This window comes from Rhinoderma darwinii (assembly GCF_050947455.1).
Source record: "Rhinoderma darwinii isolate aRhiDar2 chromosome 5 unlocalized genomic scaffold, aRhiDar2.hap1 SUPER_5_unloc_23, whole genome shotgun sequence".
Taxonomy (NCBI): Eukaryota; Metazoa; Chordata; class Amphibia; order Anura; family Rhinodermatidae; genus Rhinoderma; species Rhinoderma darwinii.
Window position 1 is genome coordinate 54311 of NW_027461780.1, and position 25551 is coordinate 79861.

Sequence of the window (25551 nt, forward strand, 5' to 3'; positions counted from 1 at the left end):
CCTTTTAATCCCATTATTTCAACACCTGTTGGACAATGCATGAGTGATAATGAGCTCATTGATTAAATGCAATTAATGAATAGATTGCCACCTCTTGTTGTGTGTCGTCTGTGTTTCTGTGTTTCCGGCATTTCACATTGGAACACCTCATTCACCTTCCTTGTCTTCTCTCCGCCCTCCCTTTTAGGTAAGTTAAAGAGCTGCACCTGAGCCAGCCACTGTTTGTATGATTGATTGATTGATTGATTGATTGATTGATTGATTGATTGATTGATTGATGCAGCACAACAGTCAAATAGTGGAGTGGAGTAGGGGAACAGCAAACAGCCAATAAAGCAGCCCGCCCGCTCGCCTGCCCGCCACAATGGACCTACCTGTGTACACTAGATGGATGTGATGGAATGTACTGTCGTCCCTACATTTCAAGAAGAAGTAAGAATTGCAGTTGCAACAAAGCCTTGCTTGCCTACAAAGAGAGCAGCAATTTGGATTTGTTACTATGTTACCTAGAAGAATAACAAACTGTGCAAGGATGGAGGTTGTAGGAGCAAGGAGAAGTTGTCTGTAAAGTTGGTGGATGCCTATTTTCCATTTTGCAGTCCCTTGTCTCCCTCTTGTGGCCTCCTGGAGGCAACTAGCTGTGCAAAAAAAAGACAGCCTGGCGGACGGCTGTTGCAGTGTTGCCCTCTCAGGCAACACTGAGTGACTGACTGAGCCTCACCGTCTTATATAAAGTTCAGACGGAACTTTGCACGTGTCATAGTGGAGCCCTCAGGATTCCAGAGCCAGCTTTCTGACATCATAATGGGGCCTCAGAGATAAAAGCCTGGGCCCAGGCAGTGTTGGTCAGTGCTGCTCAGCAGGCAGCACTGGACTGGACTGGATTACAGCTGATACAAGGTGTGAAGGAACAAGGGGTGGCTGTGGGCATGCACTTGCTGCCGCTGCCAGTGTTTATCTGCATGGCAGCAGGGCATTTGGGCGTTGCCAGGAAGGCGTTTTTATGTAGATTCCTCCTCTTTCAGCACTGCATTGTGGTGCAAGCAAAAGAAGCAAATCCTGTCTGGCTTCCTCTCCGGCCTTTATTCACCTCCCGTGTAGCTGTGAGTGTGTGAGCCTGCAGGGCCCCATGGAATTGCCTAGAAGTAGGCTGAATCGCTGCAAGGGCTGAACAGCAGTATCGGGCAGGCTCGGGCAACGCGCGGCCCGTTCGGGTTATCGCTTCTCGGCCTTTTGGCTAAGATCAAGTGTAGTATCTGTTCTTATCAGTTTAATATCTGATACGTCCCCTATCTGGGGACCATATATTAAATGGATTTTTAGAACAGGGAGATGGAAATAGAGCTTGCTCTGTCCACTCCACGCATTGACCTGGTATTGCAGTATTTCCAGGACCGGTGCACCCTTTCCTTATGTGTTGACTAAAAGCAGATTCCAAAAGTGTTTTTTGTCTTTGCTATTGTTTCTGTCTTTCTGAAGGGATCTCCCCTTTTAATCCCATTATTTCAACACCTGTTGGACAATGCATGAGTGATAATGAGCTCATTGATTAAATGCAATTAATGAATAGATTGCCACCTCTTGTTGTGTGTCGTCTGTGTTTCTGTGTTTCCGGCATTTCACATTGGAACACCTCATTCACCTTCCTTGTCTTCTCTCCGCCCTCCCTTTTAGGTAAGTTAAAGAGCTGCACCTGAGCCAGCCACTGATTGATTGATTGATTGATTGATTGATTGATTGATTGATTGATTGATGCAGCACAACAGTCAAATAGTGGAGTGGAGTAGGGGAACAGCAAACAGCCAATAAAGCAGCCCGCCCGCTCGCCTGCCCGCCACAATGGACCTACCTGTGTACACTAGATGGATGTGATGGAATGTACTGTCGTCCCTACATTTCAAGAAGAAGTAAGAATTGCAGTTGCAACAAAGCCTTGCTTGCCTACAAAGAGAGCAGCAATTTGGATTTGTTACTATGTTACCTAGAAGAATAACAAACTGTGCAAGGATGGAGGTTGTAGGAGCAAGGAGAAGTTGTCTGTAAAGTTGGTGGATGCCTATTTTCCATTTTGCAGTCCCTTGTCTCCCTCTTGTGGCCTCCTGGAGGCAACTAGCTGTGCAAAAAAAAGACAGCCTGGCGGCCGGCTGTTGCAGTGTTGCCCTCTCAGGCAACACTGAGTGACTGACTGAGCCTCACCGTCTTATATAAAGTTCAGACGGAACTTTGCACGTGTCATAGTGGAGCCCTCAGGATTCCAGAGCCAGCTTTCTGACATCATAATGGGGCCTCAGAGATAAAAGCCTGGGCCCAGGCAGTGTTGGTCAGTGCTGCTCAGCAGGCAGCACTGGACTGGACTGGATTACAGCTGATACAAGGTGTGAAGGAACAAGGGGTGGCTGTGGGCATGCACTTGCTGCCGCTGCCAGTGTTTATCTGCATGGCAGCAGGGCATTTGGGCGTTGCCAGGAAGGCGTTTTTATGTAGATTCCTCCTCTTTCAGCACTGCATTGTGGTGCAAGCAAAAGAAGCAAATCCTGTCTGGCTTCCTCTCCGGCCTTTATTCACCTCCCGTGTAGCTGTGAGTGTGTGAGCCTGCAGGGCCCCATGGAATTGCCTAGAAGTAGGCTGAATCGCTGCAAGGGCTGAACAGCAGTATCGGGCAGGCTCGGGCAACGCGCGGCCCGTTCGGGTTATCGCTTCTCGGCCTTTTGGCTAAGATCAAGTGTAGTATCTGTTCTTATCAGTTTAATATCTGATACGTCCCCTATCTGGGGACCATATATTAAATGGATTTTTAGAACAGGGAGATGGAAATAGAGCTTGCTCTGTCCACTCCACGCATTGACCTGGTATTGCAGTATTTCCAGGACCGGTGCACCCTTTCCTTATGTGTTGACTAAAAGCAGATTCCAAAAGTGTTTTTTGTCTTTGCTATTGTTTCTGTCTTTCTGAAGGGATCTCCCCTTTTAATCCCATTATTTCAACACCTGTTGGACAATGCATGAGTGATAATGAGCTCATTGATTAAATGCAATTAATGAATAGATTGCCACCTCTTGTTGTGTGTCGTCTGTGTTTCTGTGTTTCCGGCATTTCACATTGGAACACCTCATTCACCTTCCTTGTCTTCTCTCCGCCCTCCCTTTTAGGTAAGTTAAAGAGCTGCACCTGAGCCAGCCACTGATTGATTGATTGATTGATTGATTGATTGATTGATGCAGCACAACAGTCAAATAGTGGAGTGGAGTAGGGGAACAGCAAACAGCCAATAAAGCAGCCCGCCCGCTCGCCTGCCCGCCACAATGGACCTACCTGTGTACACTAGATGGATGTGATGGAATGTACTGTCGTCCCTACATTTCAAGAAGAAGTAAGAATTGCAGTTGCAACAAAGCCTTGCTTGCCTACAAAGAGAGCAGCAATTTGGATTTGTTACTATGTTACCTAGAAGAATAACAAACTGTGCAAGAATGGAGGTTGTAGGAGCAAGGAGAAGTTGTCTGTAAAGTTGGTGGATGCCTATTTTCCATTTTGCAGTCCCTTGTCTCCCTCTTGTGGCCTCCTGGAGGCAACTAGCTGTGCAAAAAAAAGACAGCCTGGCGGCCGGCTGTTGCAGTGTTGCCCTCTCAGGCAACACTGAGTGACTGACTGAGCCTCACCGTCTTATATAAAGTTCAGACGGAACTTTGCACGTGTCATAGTGGAGCCCTCAGGATTCCAGAGCCAGCTTTCTGACATCATAATGGGGCCTCAGAGATAAAAGCCTGGGCCCAGGCAGTGTTGGTCAGTGCTGCTCAGCAGGCAGCACTGGACTGGACTGGATTACAGCTGATACAAGGTGTGAAGGAACAAGGGGTGGCTGTGGGCATGCACTTGCTGCCGCTGCCAGTGTTTATCTGCATGGCAGCAGGGCATTTGGGCGTTGCCAGGAAGGCGTTTTTATGTAGATTCCTCCTCTTTCAGCACTGCATTGTGGTGCAAGCAAAAGAAGCAAATCCTGTCTGGCTTCCTCTCCGGCCTTTATTCACCTCCCGTGTAGCTGTGAGTGTGTGAGCCTGCAGGGCCCCATGGAATTGCCTAGAAGTAGGCTGAATCGCTGCAAGGGCTGAACAGCAGTATCGGGCAGGCTCGGGCAACGCGCGGCCCGTTCGGGTTATCGCTTCTCGGCCTTTTGGCTAAGATCAAGTGTAGTATCTGTTCTTATCAGTTTAATATCTGATACGTCCCCTATCTGGGGACCATATATTAAATGGATTTTTAGAACAGGGAGATGGAAATAGAGCTTGCTCTGTCCACTCCACGCATTGACCTGGTATTGCAGTATTTCCAGGACCGGTGCACCCTTTCCTTATGTGTTGACTAAAAGCAGATTCCAAAAGTGTTTTTTGTCTTTGCTATTGTTTCTGTCTTTCTGAAGGGATCTCCCCTTTTAATCCCATTATTTCAACACCTGTTGGACAATGCATGAGTGATAATGAGCTCATTGATTAAATGCAATTAATGAATAGATTGCCACCTCTTGTTGTGTGTCGTCTGTGTTTCTGTGTTTCCGGCATTTCACATTGGAACACCTCATTCACCTTCCTTGTCTTCTCTCCGCCCTCCCTTTTAGGTAAGTTAAAGAGCTGCACCTGAGCCAGCCACTGATTGATTGATTGATTGATTGATTGATTGATTGATTGATTGATTGATGCAGCACAACAGTCAAATAGTGGAGTGGAGTAGGGGAACAGCAAACAGCCAATAAAGCAGCCCGCCCGCTCGCCTGCCCGCCACAATGGACCTACCTGTGTACACTAGATGGATGTGATGGAATGTACTGTCGTCCCTACATTTCAAGAAGAAGTAAGAATTGCAGTTGCAACAAAGCCTTGCTTGCCTACAAAGAGAGCAGCAATTTGGATTTGTTACTATGTTACCTACCGTGTTTCCCCGATAGTAAGACACCCCCGATTGTAAGACGTATCGGGGGTTTCAGGGGGGTCGGCTAATATAAGCCGTACCCCGAAAGTAAGACATATGTCTTACTTTCGGGGAAACACGGGGGTATTGCCGCCTCCTGCCCACTTCCGCGCCGCCCCCTCTCCATATGTCACCGCGCCGTCCCCTGCACTTGCTCCTGCTGCAACTGCCGGAATCGAAGCGCGCGCCGATTCCGGCAGTTTAACCCATTAAATACCGCTGTCAATAGCGACAGCGGCATTTAATGTGTTTGACAGAGGGGGGAGCTCCCTCTGTCACCCGATCGGCGCCCCCGCAAACAAATCGCGGGTCGCCGTCGGGTTTCCATGACAGCCGGGGGTCTAACAAAGACCCCCAGGTCTGCCTTCAGCATCTGCCTGTTAGGCGATGCCGGAGGCATGACCTAATAGGTTGCCTGTCAGTTTTACACTGACAGGCAATAATGCTTCGGTATACTAAGTATACCAAAGCATTATATATGCGATCGGCACATCGCATAGTGAAGTCCCCTGGTGGGACTAAAAAAAAAAAATGTAAAACAGTTAAATAAAGTTTGTGAAAAAAAAAAAAAAAAAAAATTTGACAATTTTTTTACAATATAAGACATACCCCGAAAGTAAGACATAGTCGGGCTTTTGGGGATAAAAAGAAAGTAAGACACTGTCTTACTTTCGGGGAAACACGGTAGAAGAATAACAAACTGTGCAAGGATGGAGGTTGTAGGAGCAAGGAGAAGTTGTCTGTAAAGTTGGTGGATGCCTATTTTCCATTTTGCAGTCCCTTGTCTCCCTCTTGTGGCCTCCTGGAGGCAACTAGCTGTGCAAAAAAAAGACAGCCTGGCGGCCGGCTGTTGCAGTGTTGCCCTCTCAGGCAACACTGAGTGACTGACTGAGCCTCACCGTCTTATATAAAGTTCAGACGGAACTTTGCACGTGTCATAGTGGAGCCCTCAGGATTCCAGAGCCAGCTTTCTGACATCATAATGGGGCCTCAGAGATAAAAGCCTGGGCCCAGGCAGTGTTGGTCAGTGCTGCTCAGCAGGCAGCACTGGACTGGACTGGATTACAGCTGATACAAGGTGTGAAGGAACAAGGGGTGGCTGTGGGCATGCACTTGCTGCCGCTGCCAGTGTTTATCTGCATGGCAGCAGGGCATTTGGGCGTTGCCAGGAAGGCGTTTTTATGTAGATTCCTCCTCTTTCAGCACTGCATTGTGGTGCAAGCAAAAGAAGCAAATCCTGTCTGGCTTCCTCTCCGGCCTTTATTCACCTCCCGTGTAGCTGTGAGTGTGTGAGCCTGCAGGGCCCCATGGAATTGCCTAGAAGTAGGCTGAATCGCTGCAAGGGCTGAACAGCAGTATCGGGCAGGCTCGGGCAACGCGCGGCCCGTTCGGGTTATCGCTTCTCGGCCTTTTGGCTAAGATCAAGTGTAGTATCTGTTCTTATCAGTTTAATATCTGATACGTCCCCTATCTGGGGACCATATATTAAATGGATTTTTAGAACAGGGAGATGGAAATAGAGCTTGCTCTGTCCACTCCACGCATTGACCTGGTATTGCAGTATTTCCAGGACCGGTGCACCCTTTCCTTATGTGTTGACTAAAAGCAGATTCCAAAAGTGTTTTTTGTCTTTGCTATTGTTTCTGTCTTTCTGAAGGGATCTCCCCTTTTAATCCCATTATTTCAACACCTGTTGGACAATGCATGAGTGATAATGAGCTCATTGATTAAATGCAATTAATGAATAGATTGCCACCTCTTGTTGTGTGTCGTCTGTGTTTCTGTGTTTCCGGCATTTCACATTGGAACACCTCATTCACCTTCCTTGTCTTCTCTCCGCCCTCCCTTTTAGGTAAGTTAAAGAGCTGCACCTGAGCCAGCCACTGATTGATTGATTGATTGATTGATTGATTGATTGATTGATTGATTGATTGATGCAGCACAACAGTCAAATAGTGGAGTGGAGTAGGGGAACAGCAAACAGCCAATAAAGCAGCCCGCCCGCTCGCCTGCCCGCCACAATGGACCTACCTGTGTACACTAGATGGATGTGATGGAATGTACTGTCGTCCCTACATTTCAAGAAGAAGTAAGAATTGCAGTTGCAACAAAGCCTTGCTTGCCTACAAAGAGAGCAGCAATTTGGATTTGTTACTATGTTACCTAGAAGAATAACAAACTGTGCAAGAATGGAGGTTGTAGGAGCAAGGAGAAGTTGTCTGTAAAGTTGGTGGATGCCTATTTTCCATTTTGCAGTCCCTTGTCTCCCTCTTGTGGCCTCCTGGAGGCAACTAGCTGTGCAAAAAAAAGACAGCCTGGCGGCCGGCTGTTGCAGTGTTGCCCTCTCAGGCAACACTGAGTGACTGACTGAGCCTCACCGTCTTATATAAAGTTCAGACGGAACTTTGCACGTGTCATAGTGGAGCCCTCAGGATTCCAGAGCCAGCTTTCTGACATCATAATGGGGCCTCAGAGATAAAAGCCTGGGCCCAGGCAGTGTTGGTCAGTGCTGCTCAGCAGGCAGCACTGGACTGGACTGGATTACAGCTGATACAAGGTGTGAAGGAACAAGGGGTGGCTGTGGGCATGCACTTGCTGCCGCTGCCAGTGTTTATCTGCATGGCAGCAGGGCATTTGGGCGTTGCCAGGAAGGCGTTTTTATGTAGATTCCTCCTCTTTCAGCACTGCATTGTGGTGCAAGCAAAAGAAGCAAATCCTGTCTGGCTTCCTCTCCGGCCTTTATTCACCTCCCGTGTAGCTGTGAGTGTGTGAGCCTGCAGGGCCCCATGGAATTGCCTAGAAGTAGGCTGAATCGCTGCAAGGGCTGAACAGCAGTATCGGGCAGGCTCGGGCAACGCGCGGCCCGTTCGGGTTATCGCTTCTCGGCCTTTTGGCTAAGATCAAGTGTAGTATCTGTTCTTATCAGTTTAATATCTGATACGTCCCCTATCTGGGGACCATATATTAAATGGATTTTTAGAACAGGGAGATGGAAATAGAGCTTGCTCTGTCCACTCCACGCATTGACCTGGTATTGCAGTATTTCCAGGACCGGTGCACCCTTTCCTTATGTGTTGACTAAAAGCAGATTCCAAAAGTGTTTTTTGTCTTTGCTATTGTTTCTGTCTTTCTGAAGGGATCTCCCCTTTTAATCCCATTATTTCAACACCTGTTGGACAATGCATGAGTGATAATGAGCTCATTGATTAAATGCAATTAATGAATAGATTGCCACCTCTTGTTGTGTGTCGTCTGTGTTTCTGTGTTTCCGGCATTTCACATTGGAACACCTCATTCACCTTCCTTGTCTTCTCTCCGCCCTCCCTTTTAGGTAAGTTAAAGAGCTGCACCTGAGCCAGCCACTGATTGATTGATTGATTGATTGATTGATTGATTGATTGATTGATTGATGCAGCACAACAGTCAAATAGTGGAGTGGAGTAGGGGAACAGCAAACAGCCAATAAAGCAGCCCGCCCGCTCGCCTGCCCGCCACAATGGACCTACCTGTGTACACTAGATGGATGTGATGGAATGTACTGTCGTCCCTACATTTCAAGAAGAAGTAAGAATTGCAGTTGCAACAAAGCCTTGCTTGCCTACAAAGAGAGCAGCAATTTGGATTTGTTACTATGTTACCTAGAAGAATAACAAACTGTGCAAGGATGGAGGTTGTAGGAGCAAGGAGAAGTTGTCTGTAAAGTTGGTGGATGCCTATTTTCCATTTTGCAGTCCCTTGTCTCCCTCTTGTGGCCTCCTGGAGGCAACTAGCTGTGCAAAAAAAAGACAGCCTGGCGGCCGGCTGTTGCAGTGTTGCCCTCTCAGGCAACACTGAGTGACTGACTGAGCCTCACCGTCTTATATAAAGTTCAGACGGAACTTTGCACGTGTCATAGTGGAGCCCTCAGGATTCCAGAGCCAGCTTTCTGACATCATAATGGGGCCTCAGAGATAAAAGCCTGGGCCCAGGCAGTGTTGGTCAGTGCTGCTCAGCAGGCAGCACTGGACTGGACTGGATTACAGCTGATACAAGGTGTGAAGGAACAAGGGGTGGCTGTGGGCATGCACTTGCTGCCGCTGCCAGTGTTTATCTGCATGGCAGCAGGGCATTTGGGCGTTGCCAGGAAGGCGTTTTTATGTAGATTCCTCCTCTTTCAGCACTGCATTGTGGTGCAAGCAAAAGAAGCAAATCCTGTCTGGCTTCCTCTCCGGCCTTTATTCACCTCCCGTGTAGCTGTGAGTGTGTGAGCCTGCAGGGCCCCATGGAATTGCCTAGAAGTAGGCTGAATCGCTGCAAGGGCTGAACAGCAGTATCGGGCAGGCTCGGGCAACGCGCGGCCCGTTCGGGTTATCGCTTCTCGGCCTTTTGGCTAAGATCAAGTGTAGTATCTGTTCTTATCAGTTTAATATCTGATACGTCCCCTATCTGGGGACCATATATTAAATGGATTTTTAGAACAGGGAGATGGAAATAGAGCTTGCTCTGTCCACTCCACGCATTGACCTGGTATTGCAGTATTTCCAGGACCGGTGCACCCTTTCCTTATGTGTTGACTAAAAGCAGATTCCAAAAGTGTTTTTTGTCTTTGCTATTGTTTCTGTCTTTCTGAAGGGATCTCCCCTTTTAATCCCATTATTTCAACACCTGTTGGACAATGCATGAGTGATAATGAGCTCATTGATTAAATGCAATTAATGAATAGATTGCCACCTCTTGTTGTGTGTCGTCTGTGTTTCTGTGTTTCCGGCATTTCACATTGGAACACCTCATTCACCTTCCTTGTCTTCTCTCCGCCCTCCCTTTTAGGTAAGTTAAAGAGCTGCACCTGAGCCAGCCACTGATTGATTGATTGATTGATTGATTGATTGATTGATGCAGCACAACAGTCAAATAGTGGAGTGGAGTAGGGGAACAGCAAACAGCCAATAAAGCAGCCCGCCCGCTCGCCTGCCCGCCACAATGGACCTACCTGTATACACTAGATGGATGTGATGGAATGTACTGTCGTCCCTACATTTCAAGAAGAAGTAAGAATTGCAGTTGCAACAAAGCCTTGCTTGCCTACAAAGAGAGCAGCAATTTGGATTTGTTACTATGTTACCTAGAAGAATAACAAACTGTGCAAGGATGGAGGTTGTAGGAGCAAGGAGAAGTTGTCTGTAAAGTTGGTGGATGCCTATTTTCCATTTTGCAGTCCCTTGTCTCCCTCTTGTGGCCTCCTGGAGGCAACTAGCTGTGCAAAAAAAAGACAGCCTGGCGGCCGGCTGTTGCAGTGTTGCCCTCTCAGGCAACACTGAGTGACTGACTGAGCCTCACCGTCTTATATAAAGTTCAGACGGAACTTTGCACGTGTCATAGTGGAGCCCTCAGGATTCCAGAGCCAGCTTTCTGACATCATAATGGGGCCTCAGAGATAAAAGCCTGGGCCCAGGCAGTGTTGGTCAGTGCTGCTCAGCAGGCAGCACTGGACTGGACTGGATTACAGCTGATACAAGGTGTGAAGGAACAAGGGGTGGCTGTGGGCATGCACTTGCTGCCGCTGCCAGTGTTTATCTGCATGGCAGCAGGGCATTTGGGCGTTGCCAGGAAGGCGTTTTTATGTAGATTCCTCCTCTTTCAGCACTGCATTGTGGTGCAAGCAAAAGAAGCAAATCCTGTCTGGCTTCCTCTCCGGCCTTTATTCACCTCCCGTGTAGCTGTGAGTGTGTGAGCCTGCAGGGCCCCATGGAATTGCCTAGAAGTAGGCTGAATCGCTGCAAGGGCTGAACAGCAGTATCGGGCAGGCTCGGGCAACGCGCGGCCCGTTCGGGTTATCGCTTCTCGGCCTTTTGGCTAAGATCAAGTGTAGTATCTGTTCTTATCAGTTTAATATCTGATACGTCCCCTATCTGGGGACCATATATTAAATGGATTTTTAGAACAGGGAGATGGAAATAGAGCTTGCTCTGTCCACTCCACGCATTGACCTGGTATTGCAGTATTTCCAGGACCGGTGCACCCTTTCCTTATGTGTTGACTAAAAGCAGATTCCAAAAGTGTTTTTTGTCTTTGCTATTGTTTCTGTCTTTCTGAAGGGATCTCCCCTTTTAATCCAATTATTTCAACACCTGTTGGACAATGCATGAGTGATAATGAGCTCATTGATTAAATGCAATTAATGAATAGATTGCCACCTCTTGTTGTGTGTCGTCTGTGTTTCTGTGTTTCCGGCATTTCACATTGGAACACCTCATTCACCTTCCTTGTCTTCTCTCCGCCCTCCCTTTTAGGTAAGTTAAAGAGCTGCACCTGAGCCAGCCACTGATTGATTGATTGATTGATTGATTGATTGATTGATTGATTGATTGATTGATGCAGCACAACAGTCAAATAGTGGAGTGGAGTAGGGGAACAGCAAACAGCCAATAAAGCAGCCCGCCCGCTCGCCTGCCCGCCACAATGGACCTACCTGTGTACACTAGATGGATGTGATGGAATGTACTGTCGTCCCTACATTTCAAGAAGAAGTAAGAATTGCAGTTGCAACAAAGCCTTGCTTGCCTACAAAGAGAGCAGCAATTTGGATTTGTTACTATGTTACCTAGAAGAATAACAAACTGTGCAAGGATGGAGGTTGTAGGAGCAAGGAGAAGTTGTCTGTAAAGTTGGTGGATGCCTATTTTCCATTTTGCAGTCCCTTGTCTCCCTCTTGTGGCCTCCTGGAGGCAACTAGCTGTGCAAAAAAAAGACAGCCTGGCGGCCGGCTGTTGCAGTGTTGCCCTCTCAGGCAACACTGAGTGACTGACTGAGCCTCACCGTCTTATATAAAGTTCAGACGGAACTTTGCACGTGTCATAGTGGAGCCCTCAGGATTCCAGAGCCAGCTTTCTGACATCATAATGGGGCCTCAGAGATAAAAGCCTGGGCCCAGGCAGTGTTGGTCAGTGCTGCTCAGCAGGCAGCACTGGACTGGACTGGATTACAGCTGATACAAGGTGTGAAGGAACAAGGGGTGGCTGTGGGCATGCACTTGCTGCCGCTGCCAGTGTTTATCTGCATGGCAGCAGGGCATTTGGGCGTTGCCAGGAAGGCGTTTTTATGTAGATTCCTCCTCTTTCAGCACTGCATTGTGGTGCAAGCAAAAGAAGCAAATCCTGTCTGGCTTCCTCTCCGGCCTTTATTCACCTCCCGTGTAGCTGTGAGTGTGTGAGCCTGCAGGGCCCCATGGAATTGCCTAGAAGTAGGGTGAATCGCTGCAAGGGCTGAACAGCAGTATCGGGCAGGCTCGGGCAACGCGCGGCCCGTTCGGGTTATCGCTTCTCGGCCTTTTGGCTAAGATCAAGTGTAGTATCTGTTCTTATCAGTTTAATATCTGATACGTCCCCTATCTGGGGACCATATATTAAATGGATTTTTAGAACAGGGAGATGGAAATAGAGCTTGCTCTGTCCACTCCACGCATTGACCTGGTATTGCAGTATTTCCAGGACCGGTGCACCCTTTCCTTATGTGTTGACTAAAAGCAGATTCCAAAAGTGTTTTTTGTCTTTGCTATTGTTTCTGTTTTTCTGAAGGGATCTCCCCTTTTAATCCCATTATTTCAACACCTGTTGGACAATGCATGAGTGATAATGAGCTCATTGATTAAATGCAATTAATGAATAGATTGCCACCTCTTGTTGTGTGTCGTCTGTGTTTCTGTGTTTCCGGCATTTCACATTGGAACACCTCATTCACCTTCCTTGTCTTCTCTCCGCCCTCCCTTTTAGGTAAGTTAAAGAGCTGCACCTGAGCCAGCCACTGATTGATTGATTGATTGATTGATTGATTGATTGATTGATTGATTGATTGATTGATGCAGCACAACAGTCAAATAGTGGAGTGGAGTAGGGGAACAGCAAACAGCCAATAAAGCAGCCCGCCCGCTCGCCTGCCCGCCACAATGGACCTACCTGTGTACACTAGATGGATGTGATGGAATGTACTGTCGTCCCTACATTTCAAGAAGAAGTAAGAATTGCAGTTGCAACAAAGCCTTGCTTGCCTACAAAGAGAGCAGCAATTTGGATTTGTTACTATGTTACCTAGAAGAATAACAAACTGTGCAAGGATGGAGGTTGTAGGAGCAAGGAGAAGTTGTCTGTAAAGTTGGTGGATGCCTATTTTCCATTTTGCAGTCCCTTGTCTCCCTCTTGTGGCCTCCTGGAGGCAACTAGCTGTGCAAAAAAAAGACAGCCTGGCGGCCGGCTGTTGCAGTGTTGCCCTCTCAGGCAACACTGAGTGACTGACTGAGCCTCACCGTCTTATATAAAGTTCAGACGGAACTTTGCACGTGTCATAGTGGAGCCCTCAGGATTCCAGAGCCAGCTTTCTGACATCATAATGGGGCCTCAGAGATAAAAGCCTGGGCCCAGGCAGTGTTGGTCAGTGCTGCTCAGCAGGCAGCACTGGACTGGACTGGATTACAGCTGATACAAGGTGTGAAGGAACAAGGGGTGGCTGTGGGCATGCACTTGCTGCCGCTGCCAGTGTTTATCTGCATGGCAGCAGGGCATTTGGGCGTTGCCAGGAAGGCGTTTTTATGTAGATTCCTCCTCTTTCAGCACTGCATTGTGGTGCAAGCAAAAGAAGCAAATCCTGTCTGGCTTCCTCTCCGGCCTTTATTCACCTCCCGTGTAGCTGTGAGTGTGTGAGCCTGCAGGGCCCCATGGAATTGCCTAGAAGTAGGCTGAATCGCTGCAAGGGCTGAACAGCAGTATCGGGCAGGCTCGGGCAACGCGCGGCCCGTTCGGGTTATCGCTTCTCGGCCTTTTGGCTAGGATCAAGTGTAGTATCTGTTCTTATCAGTTTAATATCTGATACGTCCCCTATCTGGGGACCATATATTAAATGGATTTTTAGAACAGGGAGATGGAAATAGAGCTTGCTCTGTCCACTCCACGCATTGACCTGGTATTGCAGTATTTCCAGGACCGGTGCACCCTTTCCTTATGTGTTGACTAAAAGCAGATTCCAAAAGTGTTTTTTGTCTTTGCTATTGTTTCTGTCTTTCTGAAGGGATCTCCCCTTTTAATCCCATTATTTCAACACCTGTTGGACAATGCATGAGTGATAATGAGCTCATTGATTAAATGCAATTAATGAATAGATTGCCACCTCTTGTTGTGTGTCGTCTGTGTTTCTGTGTTTCCGGCATTTCACATTGGAACACCTCATTCACCTTCCTTGTCTTCTCTCCGCCCTCCCTTTTAGGTAAGTTAAAGAGCTGCACCTGAGCCAGCCACTGATTGATTGATTGATTGATTGATTGATTGATTGATTGATTGATTGATTGATTGATTGATGCAGCACAACAGTCAAATAGTGGAGTGGAGTAGGGGAACAGCAAACAGCCAATAAAGCAGCCCGCCCGCTCGCCTGCCCGCCACAATGGACCTACCTGTGTACACTAGATGGATGTGATGGAATGTACTGTCGTCCCTACATTTCAAGAAGAAGTAAGAATTGCAGTTGCAACAAAGCCTTGCTTGCCTACAAAGAGAGCAGCAATTTGGATTTGTTACTATGTTACCTAGAAGAATAACAAACTGTGCAAGGATGGAGGTTGTAGGAGCAAGGAGAAGTTGTCTGTAAAGTTGGTGGATGCCTATTTTCCATTTTGCAGTCCCTTGTCTCCCTCTTGTGGCCTCCTGGAGGCAACTAGCTGTGCAAAAAAAAGACAGCCTGGCGGCCGGCTGTTGCAGTGTTGCCCTCTCAGGCAACACTGAGTGACTGACTGAGCCTCACCGTCTTATATAAAGTTCAGACGGAACTTTGCACGTGTCATAGTGGAGCCCTCAGGATTCCAGAGCCAGCTTTCTGACATCATAATGGGGCCTCAGAGATAAAAGCCTGGGCCCAGGCAGTGTTGGTCAGTGCTGCTCAGCAGGCAGCACTGGACTGGACTGGATTACAGCTGATACAAGGTGTGAAGGAACAAGGGGTGGCTGTGGGCATGCACTTGCTGCCGCTGCCAGTGTTTATCTGCATGGCAGCAGGGCATTTGGGCGTTGCCAGGAAGGCGTTTTTATGTAGATTCCTCCTCTTTCAGCACTGCATTGTGGTGCAAGCAAAAGAAGCAAATCCTGTCTGGCTTCCTCTCCGGCCTTTATTCACCTCCCGTGTAGCTGTGAGTGTGTGAGCCTGCAGGGCCCCATGGAATTGCCTAGAAGTAGGCTGAATCGCTGCAAGGGCTGAACAGCAGTATCGGGCAGGCTCGGGCAACGCGCGGCCCGTTCGGGTTATCGCTTCTCGGCCTTTTGGCTAAGATCAAGTGTAGTATCTGTTCTTATCAGTTTAATATCTGATACGTCCCCTATCTGGGGACCATATATTAAATGGATTTTTAGAACAGGGAGATGGAAATAGAGCTTGCTCTGTCCACTCCACGCATTGACCTGGTATTGCAGTATTTCCAGGACCGGTGCACCCTTTCCTTATGTGTTGACTAAAAGCAGATTCCAAAAGTGTTTTTTGTCTTTGCTATTGTTTCTGTCTTTCTGAAGGGATCTCCCCTTTTAATCCCATTATTTCAACACCTGTTGGACAATGCATGAGTGATAATGAGCTCATTGATTAAATGCAATTAATGAATAGATTGCCACCTCTTGTTGTGTGTCGTCTGTGTTTCTGTGTTTCCGGCATTTCACATTGGAACACCTCATTCACCTTCCTTGTCTTCTCTCCGCCCTCCCTTTTAGGTAAGTTAAAGAGCTGCACCTGAGCCAGCCACTGATTGATTGATTGATTGATTGATTGATTGATTGATTGATTGATTGATTGATTGATTGATGCAGCACAACAGTCAAATAGTGGAGTGGAGTAGGGGAACAGCAAACAGCCAATAAAGCAGCCCGCCCGCTCGCCTGCCCGCCACAATGGACCTACCTGTGTACACTAGATGGATGTGATGGAATGTACTGTCGTCCCTACATTTCAAGAAGAAGTAAGAATTGCAGTTGCAACAAAGCCTTGCTTGCCTACAAAGAGAGCAGCAATTTGGATTTGTTACTATGTTACCTAGAAGAATAACAAACTGTGCAAGGATGGAGGTTGTAGGAGCAAGGAGAAGTTGTCTGTAAAGTTGGTGGATGCCTATTTTCCATTTTGCAGTCCCTTGTCTCCCTCTTGTGGCCTCCTGGAGGCAACTAGCTGTGCAAAAAAAAGACAGCCTGGCGGCCGGCTGTTGCAGTGTTGCCCTCTCAGGCAACACTGAGTGACTGACTGAGCCTCACCGTCTTATATAAAGTTCAGACGGAACTTTGCACGTGTCATAGTGGAGCCCTCAGGATTCCAGAGCCAGCTTTCTGACATCATAATGGGGCCTCAGAGATAAAAGCCTGGGCCCAGGCAGTGTTGGTCAGTGCTGCTCAGCAGGCAGCACTGGACTGGACTGGATTACAGCTGATACAAGGTGTGAAGGAACAAGGGGTGGCTGTGGGCATGCACTTGCTGCCGCTGCCAGTGTTTATCTGCATGGCAGCAGGGCATTTGGGCGTTGCCAGGAAGGCGTTTTTATGTAGATTCCTCCTCTTTCAGCACTGCATTGTGGTGCAAGCAAAAGAAGCAAATCCTGTCTGGCTTCCTCTCCGGCCTTTATTCACCTCCCGTGTAGCTGTGAGTGTGTGAGCCTGCAGGGCCCCATGGAATTGCCTAGAAGTAGGCTGAATCGCTGCAAGGGCTGAACAGCAGTATCGGGCAGGCTCGGGCAACGCGCGGCCCGTTCGGGTTATCGCTTCTCGGCCTTTTGGCTAAGATCAAGTGTAGTATCTGTTCTTATCAGTTTAATATCTGATACGTCCCCTATCTGGGGACCATATATTAAATGGATTTTTAGAACAGGGAGATGGAAATAGAGCTTGCTCTGTCCACTCCACGCATTGACCTGGTATTGCAGTATTTCCAGGACCGGTGCACCCTTTCCTTATGTGTTGACTAAAAGCAGATTCCAAAAGTGTTTTTTGTCTTTGCTATTGTTTCTGTCTTTCTGAAGGGATCTCCCCTTTTAATCCCATTATTTCAACACCTGTTGGACAATGCATGAGTGATAATGAGCTCATTGATTAAATGCAATTAATGAATAGATTGCCACCTCTTGTTGTGTGTCGTCTGTGTTTCTGTGTTTCCGGCATTTCACATTGGAACACCTCATTCACCTTCCTTGTCTTCTCTCCGCCCTCCCTTTTAGGTAAGTTAAAGAGCTGCACCTGAGCCAGCCACTGATTGATTGATTGATTGATTGATTGATTGATTGATTGATTGATTGATTGATTGATTGATTGATGCAGCACAACAGTCAAATAGTGGAGTGGAGTAGGGGAACAGCAAACAGCCAATAAAGCAGCCCGCCCGCTCGCCTGCCCGCCACAATGGACCTACCTGTGTACACTAGATGGATGTGATGGAATGTACTGTCGTCCCTACATTTCAAGAAGAAGTAAGAATTGCAGTTGCAACAAAGCCTTGCTTGCCTACAAAGAGAGCAGCAATTTGGATTTGTTACTATGTTACCTAGAAGAATAACAAACTGTGCAAGGATGGAGGTTGTAGGAGCAAGGAGAAGTTGTCTGTAAAGTTGGTGGATGCCTATTTTCCATTTTGCAGTCCCTTGTCTCCCTCTTGTGGCCTCCTGGAGGCAACTAGCTGTGCAAAAAAAAGACAGCCTGGCGGCCGGCTGTTGCAGTGTTGCCCTCTCAGGCAACACTGAGTGACTGACTGAGCCTCACCGTCTTATATAAAGTTCAGACGGAACTTTGCACGTGTCATAGTGGAGCCCTCAGGATTCCAGAGCCAGCTTTCTGACATCATAATGGGGCCTCAGAGATAAAAGCCTGGGCCCAGGCAGTGTTGGTCAGTGCTGCTCAGCAGGCAGCACTGGACTGGACTGGATTACAGCTGATACAAGGTGTGAAGGAACAAGGGGTGGCTGTGGGCATGCACTTGCTGCCGCTGCCAGTGTTTATCTGCATGGCAGCAGGGCATTTGGGCGTTGCCAGGAAGGCGTTTTTATGTAGATTCCTCCTCTTTCAGCACTGCATTGTGGTGCAAGCAAAAGAAGCAAATCCTGTCTGGCTTCCTCTCCGGCCTTTATTCACCTCCCGTGTAGCTGTGAGTGTGTGAGCCTGCAGGGCCCCATGGAATTGCCTAGAAGTAGGCTGAATCGCTGCAAGGGCTGAACAGCAGTATCGGGCAGGCTCGGGCAACGCGCGGCCCGTTCGGGTTATCGCTTCTCGGCCTTTTGGCTAAGATCAAGTGTAGTATCTGTTCTTATCAGTTTAATATCTGATACGTCCCCTATCTGGGGACCATATATTAAATGGATTTTTAGAACAGGGAGATGGAAATAGAGCTTGCTCTGTCCACTCCACGCATTGACCTGGTATTGCAGTATTTCCAGGACCGGTGCACCCTTTCCTTATGTGTTGACTAAAAGCAGATTCCAAAAGTGTTTTTTGTCTTTGCTATTGTTTCTGTCTTTCTGAAGGGATCTCCCCTTTTAATCCCATTATTTCAACACCTGTTGGACAATGCATGAGTGATAATGAGCTCATTGATTAAATGCAATTAATGAATAGATTGCCACCTCTTGTTGTGTGTCGTCTGTGTTTCTGTGTTTCCGGCATTTCACATTGGAACACCTCATTCACCTTCCTTGTCTTCTCTCCGCCCTCCCTTTTAGGTAAGTTAAAGAGCTGCACCTGAGCCAGCCACTGATTGATTGATTGATTGATTGATTGATTGATTGATTGATTGATTGATTGATGCAGCACAACAGTCAAATAGTGGAGTGGAGTAGGGGAACAGCAAACAGCCAATAAAGCAGCCCGCCCGCTCGCCTGCCCGCCACAATGGACCTACCTGTGTACACTAGATGGATGTGATGGAATGTACTGTCGTCCCTACATTTCAAGAAGAAGTAAGAATTGCAGTTGCAACAAAGCCTTGCTTGCCTACAAAGAGAGCAGCAATTTGGATTTGTTACTATGTTACCTAGAAGAATAACAAACTGTGCAAGGATGGAGGTTGTAGGAGCAAGGAGAAGTTGTCTGTAAAGTTGGTGGATGCCTATTTTCCATTTTGCAGTCCCTTGTCTCCCTCTTGTGGCCTCCTGGAGGCAACTAGCTGTGCAAAAAAAAGACAGCCTGGCGGCCGGCTGTTGCAGTGTTGCCCTCTCAGGCAACACTGAGTGACTGACTGAGCCTCACCGTCTTATATAAAGTTCAGACGGAACTTTGCACGTGTCATAGTGGAGCCCTCAGGATTCCAGAGCCAGCTTTCTGACATCATAATGGGGCCTCAGAGATAAAAGCCTGGGCCCAGGCAGTGTTGGTCAGTGCTGCTCAGCAGGCAGCACTGGACTGGACTGGATTACAGCTGATACAAGGTGTGAAGGAACAAGGGGTGGCTGTGGGCATGCACTTGCTGCCGCTGCCAGTGTTTATCTGCATGGCAGCAGGGCATTTGGGCGTTGCCAGGAAGGCGTTTTTATGTAGATTCCTCCTCTTTCAGCACTGCATTGTGGTGCAAGCAAAAGAAGCAAATCCTGTCTGGCTTCCTCTCCGGCCTTTATTCACCTCCCGTGTAGCTGTGAGTGTGTGAGCCTGCAGGGCCCCATGGAATTGCCTAGAAGTAGGCTGAATCGCTGCAAGGGCTGAACAGCAGTATCGGGCAGGCTCGGGCAACGCGCGGCCCGTTCGGGTTATCGCTTCTCGGCCTTTTGGCTAAGATCAAGTGTAGTATCTGTTCTTATCAGTTTAATATCTGATACGTCCCCTATCTGGGGACCATATATTAAATGGATTTTTAGAACAGGGAGATGGAAATAGAGCTTGCTCTGTCCACTCCACGCATTGACCTGGTATTGCAGTATTTCCAGGACCGGTGCACCCTTTCCTTATGTGTTGACTAAAAGCAGATTCCAAAAGTGTTTTTTGTCTTTGCTATTGTTTCTGTCTTTCTGAAGGGATCTCCCCTTTTAATCCCATTATTTCAACACCTGTTGGACAATGCATGAGTGATAATGAGCTCATTGATTAAATGCAATTAATGAATAGATTGCCACCTCTTGTTGTGTGTCGTCTGTGTTTCTGTGTTTCCGGCATTTCACATTGGAACACCTCATTCACCTTCCTTGTCTTCTCTCCGCCCTCCCTTTTAGGTAAGTTAAAGAGCTGCACCTGAGCCAGCCACTGATTGATTGATTGATTGATTGATTGATTGATTGATTGATGCAGCACAACAGTCAAATAGTGGAGTGGAGTAGGGGAACAGCAAACAGCCAATAAAGCAGCCCGCCCGCTCGCCTGCCCGCCACAATGGACCTACCTGTGTACACTAGATGGATGTGATGGAATGTACTGTCGTCCCTACATTTCAAGAAGAAGTAAGAATTGCAGTTGCAACAAAGCCTTGCTTGCCTACAAAGAGAGCAGCAATTTGGATTTGTTACTATGTTACCTAGAAGAATAACAAACTGTGCAAGGATGGAGGTTGTAGGAGCAAGGAGAAGTTGTCTGTAAAGTTGGTGGATGCCTATTTTCCATTTTGCAGTCCCTTGTCTCCCTCTTGTGGCCTCCTGGAGGCAACTAGCTGTGCAAAAAAAAGACAGCCTGGCGGCCGGCTGTTGCAGTGTTGCCCTCTCAGGCAACACTGAGTGACTGACTGAGCCTCACCGTCTTATATAAAGTTCAAACGGAACTTTGCACGTGTCATAGTGGAGCCCTCAGGATTCCAGAGCCAGCTTTCTGACATCATAATGGGGCCTCAGAGATAAAAGCCTGGGCCCAGGCAGTGTTGGTCAGTGCTGCTCAGCAGGCAGCACTGGACTGGACTGGATTACAGCTGATACAAGGTGTGAAGGAACAAGGGGTGGCTGTGGGCATGCACTTGCTGCCGCTGCCAGTGTTTATCTGCATGGCAGCAGGGCATTTGGGCGTTGCCAGGAAGGCGTTTTTATGTAGATTCCTCCTCTTTCAGCACTGCATTGTGGTGCAAGCAAAAGAAGCAAATCCTGTCTGGCTTCCTCTCCGGCCTTTATTCACCTCCCGTGTAGCTGTGAGTGTGTGAGCCTGCAGGGCCCCATGGAATTGCCTAGAAGTAGGCTGAATCGCTGCAAGGGCTGAACAGCAGTATCGGGCAGGCTCGGGCAACGCGCGGCCCGTTCGGGTTATCGCTTCTCGGCCTTTTGGCTAAGATCAAGTGTAGTATCTGTTCTTATCAGTTTAATATCTGATACGTCCCCTATCTGGGGACCATATATTAAATGGATTTTTAGAACAGGGAGATGGAAATAGAGCTTGCTCTGTCCACTCCACGCATTGACCTGGTATTGCAGTATTTCCAGGACCGGTGCACCCTTTCCTTATGTGTTGACTAAAAGCAGATTCCAAAAGTGTTTTTTGTCTTTGCTATTGTTTCTGTCTTTCTGAAGGGATCTCCCCTTTTAATCCCATTATTTCAACACCTGTTGGACAATGCATGAGTGATAATGAGCTCATTGATTAAATGCAATTAATGAATAGATTGCCACCTCTTGTTGTGTGTCGTCTGTGTTTCTGTGTTTCCGGCATTTCACATTGGAACACCTCATTCACCTTCCTTGTCTTCTCTCCGCCCTCCCTTTTAGGTAAGTTAAAGAGCTGCACCTGAGCCAGCCACTGATTGATTGATTGATTGATTGATTGATTGATTGATTGATTGATTGATTGATTGATGCAGCACAACAGTCAAATAGTGGAGTGGAGTAGGGGAACAGCAAACAGCCAATAAAGCAGCCCGCCCGCTCGCCTGCCCGCCACAATGGACCTACCTGTGTACACTAGATGGATGTGATGGAATGTACTGTCGTCCCTACATTTCAAGAAGAAGTAAGAATTGCAGTTGCAACAAAGCCTTGCTTGCCTACAAAGAGAGCAGCAATTTGGATTTGTTACTATGTTACCTAGAAGAATAACAAACTGTGCAAGGATGGAGGTTGTAGGAGCAAGGAGAAGTTGTCTGTAAAGTTGGTGGATGCCTATTTTCCATTTTGCAGTCCCTTGTCTCCCTCTTGTGGCCTCCTGGAGGCAACTAGCTGTGCAAAAAAAAGACAGCCTGGCGGCCGGCTGTTGCAGTGTTGCCCTCTCAGGCAACACTGAGTGACTGACTGAGCCTCACCGTCTTATATAAAGTTCAGACGGAACTTTGCACGTGTCATAGTGGAGCCCTCAGGATTCCAGAGCCAGCTTTCTGACATCATAATGGGGCCTCAGAGATAAAAGCCTGGGCCCAGGCAGTGTTGGTCAGTGCTGCTCAGCAGGCAGCACTGGACTGGACTGGATTACAGCTGATACAAGGTGTGAAGGAACAAGGGGTGGCTGTGGGCATGCACTTGCTGCCGCTGCCAGTGTTTATCTGCATGGCAGCAGGGCATTTGGGCGTTGCCAGGAAGGCGTTTTTATGTCGATTCCTCCTCTTTCAGCACTGCATTGTGGTGCAAGCAAAAGAAGCAAATCCTGTCTGGCTTCCTCTCCGGCCTTTATTCACCTCCCGTGTAGCTGTGAGTGTGTGAGCCTGCAGGGCCCCATGGAATTGCCTAGAAGTAGGCTGAATCGCTGCAAGGGCTGAACAGCAGTATCGGGCAGGCTCGGGCAACGCGCGGCCCGTTCGGGTTATCGCTTCTCGGCCTTTTGGCTAAGATCAAGTGTAGTATCTGTTCTTATCAGTTTAATATCTGATACGTCCCCTATCTGGGGACCATATATTAAATGGATTTTTAGAACAGGGAGATGGAAATAGAGCTTGCTCTGTCCACTCCACGCATTGACCTGGTATTGCAGTATTTCCAGGACCGGTGCACCCTTTCCTTATGTGTTGACTAAAAGCAGATTCCAAAAGTGTTTTTTGTCTTTGCTATTGTTTCTGTCTTTCTGAAGGGATCTCCCCTTTTAATCCCATTATTTCAACACCTGTTGGACAATGCATGAGTGATAATGAGCTCATTGATTAAATGCAATTAATGAATAGATTGCCACCTCTTGTTGTGTGTCGTCTGTGTTTCTGTGTTTCCGGCATTTCACATTGGAACACCTCATTCACCTTCCTTGTCTTCTCTCCGCCCTCCCTTTTAGGTAAGTTAAAGAGCTGCACCTGAGCCAGCCACTGATTGATTGATTGATTGATTGATTGATTGATTGATTGATTGATTGATGCAGCACAACAGTCAAATAGTGGAGTGGAGTAGGGGAACAGCAAACAGCCAATAAAGCAGCCCGCCCGCTCGCCTGCCCGCCACAATGGACCTACCTGTGTACACTAGATGGATGTGATGGAATGTACTGTCGTCCCTACATTTCAAGAAGAAGTAAGAATTGCAGTTGCAACAAAGCCTTGCTTGCCTACAAAGAGAGCAGCAATTTGGATTTGTTACTATGTTACCTAGAAGAATAACAAACTGTGCAAGGATGGAGGTTGTAGGAGCAAGGAGAAGTTGTCTGTAAAGTTGGTGGATGCCTATTTTCCATTTTGCAGTCCCTTGTCTCCCTCTTGTGGCCTCCTGGAGGCAACTAGCTGTGCAAAAAAAAGACAGCCTGGCGGCCGGCTGTTGCAGTGTTGCCCTCTCAGGCAACACTGAGTGACTGACTGAGCCTCACCGTCTTATATAAAGTTCAGACGGAACTTTGCACGTGTCATAGTGGAGCCCTCAGGATTCCAGAGCCAGCTTTCTGACATCATAATGGGGCCTCAGAGATAAAAGCCTGGGCCCAGGCAGTGTTGGTCAGTGCTGCTCAGCAGGCAGCACTGGACTGGACTGGATTACAGCTGATACAAGGTGTGAAGGAACAAGGGGTGGCTGTGGGCATGCACTTGCTGCCGCTGCCAGTGTTTATCTGCATGGCAGCAGGGCATTTGGGCGTTGCCAGGAAGGCGTTTTTATGTAGATTCCTCCTCTTTCAGCACTGCATTGTGGTGCAAGCAAAAGAAGCAAATCCTGTCTGGCTTCCTCTCCGGCCTTTATTCACCTCCCGTGTAGCTGTGAGTGTGTGAGCCTGCAGGGCCCCATGGAATTGCCTAGAAGTAGGCTGAATCGCTGCAAGGGCTGAACAGCAGTATCGGGCAGGCTCGGGCAACGCGCGGCCCGTTCGGGTTATCGCTTCTCGGCCTTTTGGCTAAGATCAAGTGTAGTATCTGTTCTTATCAGTTTAATATCTGATACGTCCCCTATCTGGGGACCATATATTAAATGGATTTTTAGAACAGGGAGATGGAAATAGAGCTTGCTCTGTCCACTCCACGCATTGACCTGGTATTGCAGTATTTCCAGGACCGGTGCACCCTTTCCTTATGTGTTGACTAAAAGCAGATTCCAAAAGTGTTTTTTGTCTTTGCTATTGTTTCTGTCTTTCTGAAGGGATCTCCCCTTTTAATCCCATTATTTCAACACCTGTTGGACAATGCATGAGTGATAATGAGCTCATTGATTAAATGCAATTAATGAATAGATTGCCACCTCTTGTTGTGTGTCGTCTGTGTTTCTGTGTTTCCGGCATTTCACATTGGAACACCTCATTCACCTTCCTTGTCTTCTCTCCGCCCTCCCTTTTAGGTAAGTTAAAGAGCTGCACCTGAGCCAGCCACTGATTGATTGATTGATTGATTGATTGATTGATTGATTGATTGATTGATTGATTGATTGATTGATGCAGCACAACAGTCAAATAGTGGAGTGGAGTAGGGGAACAGCAAACAGCCAATAAAGCAGCCCGCCCGCTCGCCTGCCCGCCACAATGGACCTACCTGTGTACACTAGATGGATGTGATGGAATGTACTGTCGTCCCTACATTTCAAGAAGAAGTAAGAATTGCAGTTGCAACAAAGCCTTGCTTGCCTACAAAGAGAGCAGCAATTTGGATTTGTTACTATGTTACCTAGAAGAATAACAAACTGTGCAAGGATGGAGGTTGTAGGAGCAAGGAGAAGTTGTCTGTAAAGTTGGTGGATGCCTATTTTCCATTTTGCAGTCCCTTGTCTCCCTCTTGTGGCCTCCTGGAGGCAACTAGCTGTGCAAAAAAAAGACAGCCTGGCGGCCGGCTGTTGCAGTGTTGCCCTCTCAGGCAACACTGAGTGACTGACTGAGCCTCACCGTCTTATATAAAGTTCAAACGGAACTTTGCACGTGTCATAGTGGAGCCCTCAGGATTCCAGAGCCAGCTTTCTGACATCATAATGGGGCCTCAGAGATAAAAGCCTGGGCCCAGGCAGTGTTGGTCAGTGCTGCTCAGCAGGCAGCACTGGACTGGACTGGATTACAGCTGATACAAGGTGTGAAGGAACAAGGGGTGGCTGTGGGCATGCACTTGCTGCCGCTGCCAGTGTTTATCTGCATGGCAGCAGGGCATTTGGGCGTTGCCAGGAAGGCGTTTTTATGTAGATTCCTCCTCTTTCAGCACTGCATTGTGGTGCAAGCAAAAGAAGCAAATCCTGTCTGGCTTCCTCTCCGGCCTTTATTCACCTCCCGTGTAGCTGTGAGTGTGTGAGCCTGCAGGGCCCCATGGAATTGCCTAGAAGTAGGCTGAATCGCTGCAAGGGCTGAA

General features: G+C 47.8%; 16 non-coding genes across 16 annotated transcripts; all 16 read left to right on the top strand.

Annotated features, from left to right (window-relative positions):
- Positions 1-1217: 1217 nt before the first annotated feature.
- On the top strand, positions 1218-1408 carry LOC142687539 (U2 spliceosomal RNA). Its single transcript, XR_012856754.1, has one exon. It is a non-coding gene; the product is annotated as a U2 spliceosomal RNA (small nuclear RNA).
- Positions 1409-2692: 1284 nt separating this feature from the next.
- On the top strand, positions 2693-2883 carry LOC142687540 (U2 spliceosomal RNA). Its single transcript, XR_012856755.1, has one exon. It is a non-coding gene; the product is annotated as a U2 spliceosomal RNA (small nuclear RNA).
- A 1272-nt stretch (positions 2884-4155) lies between these two features.
- On the top strand, positions 4156-4346 carry LOC142687541 (U2 spliceosomal RNA). The gene has a single exon (XR_012856756.1). It is a non-coding gene; the product is annotated as a U2 spliceosomal RNA (small nuclear RNA).
- A 2011-nt stretch (positions 4347-6357) lies between these two features.
- On the top strand, positions 6358-6548 carry LOC142687542 (U2 spliceosomal RNA). Its single transcript, XR_012856757.1, has one exon. It is a non-coding gene; the product is annotated as a U2 spliceosomal RNA (small nuclear RNA).
- A 1288-nt stretch (positions 6549-7836) lies between these two features.
- LOC142687543 (U2 spliceosomal RNA) lies at positions 7837-8027 on the top strand. Its single transcript, XR_012856758.1, has one exon. It is a non-coding gene; the product is annotated as a U2 spliceosomal RNA (small nuclear RNA).
- A 1284-nt stretch (positions 8028-9311) lies between these two features.
- On the top strand, positions 9312-9502 carry LOC142687544 (U2 spliceosomal RNA). The gene has a single exon (XR_012856759.1). It is a non-coding gene; the product is annotated as a U2 spliceosomal RNA (small nuclear RNA).
- Positions 9503-10774: 1272 nt separating this feature from the next.
- Positions 10775-10965, top strand: LOC142687546 (U2 spliceosomal RNA). Its single transcript, XR_012856760.1, has one exon. It is a non-coding gene; the product is annotated as a U2 spliceosomal RNA (small nuclear RNA).
- Positions 10966-12253: 1288 nt separating this feature from the next.
- Positions 12254-12444, top strand: LOC142687547 (U2 spliceosomal RNA). Its single transcript, XR_012856761.1, has one exon. It is a non-coding gene; the product is annotated as a U2 spliceosomal RNA (small nuclear RNA).
- A 1292-nt stretch (positions 12445-13736) lies between these two features.
- LOC142687498 (U2 spliceosomal RNA) lies at positions 13737-13927 on the top strand. Its single transcript, XR_012856717.1, has one exon. It is a non-coding gene; the product is annotated as a U2 spliceosomal RNA (small nuclear RNA).
- Positions 13928-15223: 1296 nt separating this feature from the next.
- Positions 15224-15414, top strand: LOC142687548 (U2 spliceosomal RNA). Its single transcript, XR_012856762.1, has one exon. It is a non-coding gene; the product is annotated as a U2 spliceosomal RNA (small nuclear RNA).
- A 1296-nt stretch (positions 15415-16710) lies between these two features.
- LOC142687550 (U2 spliceosomal RNA) lies at positions 16711-16901 on the top strand. Its single transcript, XR_012856764.1, has one exon. It is a non-coding gene; the product is annotated as a U2 spliceosomal RNA (small nuclear RNA).
- A 1300-nt stretch (positions 16902-18201) lies between these two features.
- On the top strand, positions 18202-18392 carry LOC142687551 (U2 spliceosomal RNA). The gene has a single exon (XR_012856765.1). It is a non-coding gene; the product is annotated as a U2 spliceosomal RNA (small nuclear RNA).
- A 1288-nt stretch (positions 18393-19680) lies between these two features.
- LOC142687552 (U2 spliceosomal RNA) lies at positions 19681-19871 on the top strand. The gene has a single exon (XR_012856766.1). It is a non-coding gene; the product is annotated as a U2 spliceosomal RNA (small nuclear RNA).
- Positions 19872-21147: 1276 nt separating this feature from the next.
- On the top strand, positions 21148-21338 carry LOC142687553 (U2 spliceosomal RNA). Its single transcript, XR_012856767.1, has one exon. It is a non-coding gene; the product is annotated as a U2 spliceosomal RNA (small nuclear RNA).
- A 1292-nt stretch (positions 21339-22630) lies between these two features.
- On the top strand, positions 22631-22821 carry LOC142687554 (U2 spliceosomal RNA). Its single transcript, XR_012856768.1, has one exon. It is a non-coding gene; the product is annotated as a U2 spliceosomal RNA (small nuclear RNA).
- A 1284-nt stretch (positions 22822-24105) lies between these two features.
- Positions 24106-24296, top strand: LOC142687360 (U2 spliceosomal RNA). Its single transcript, XR_012856591.1, has one exon. It is a non-coding gene; the product is annotated as a U2 spliceosomal RNA (small nuclear RNA).
- The last annotated feature ends 1255 nt before the right edge of the window (positions 24297-25551 follow it).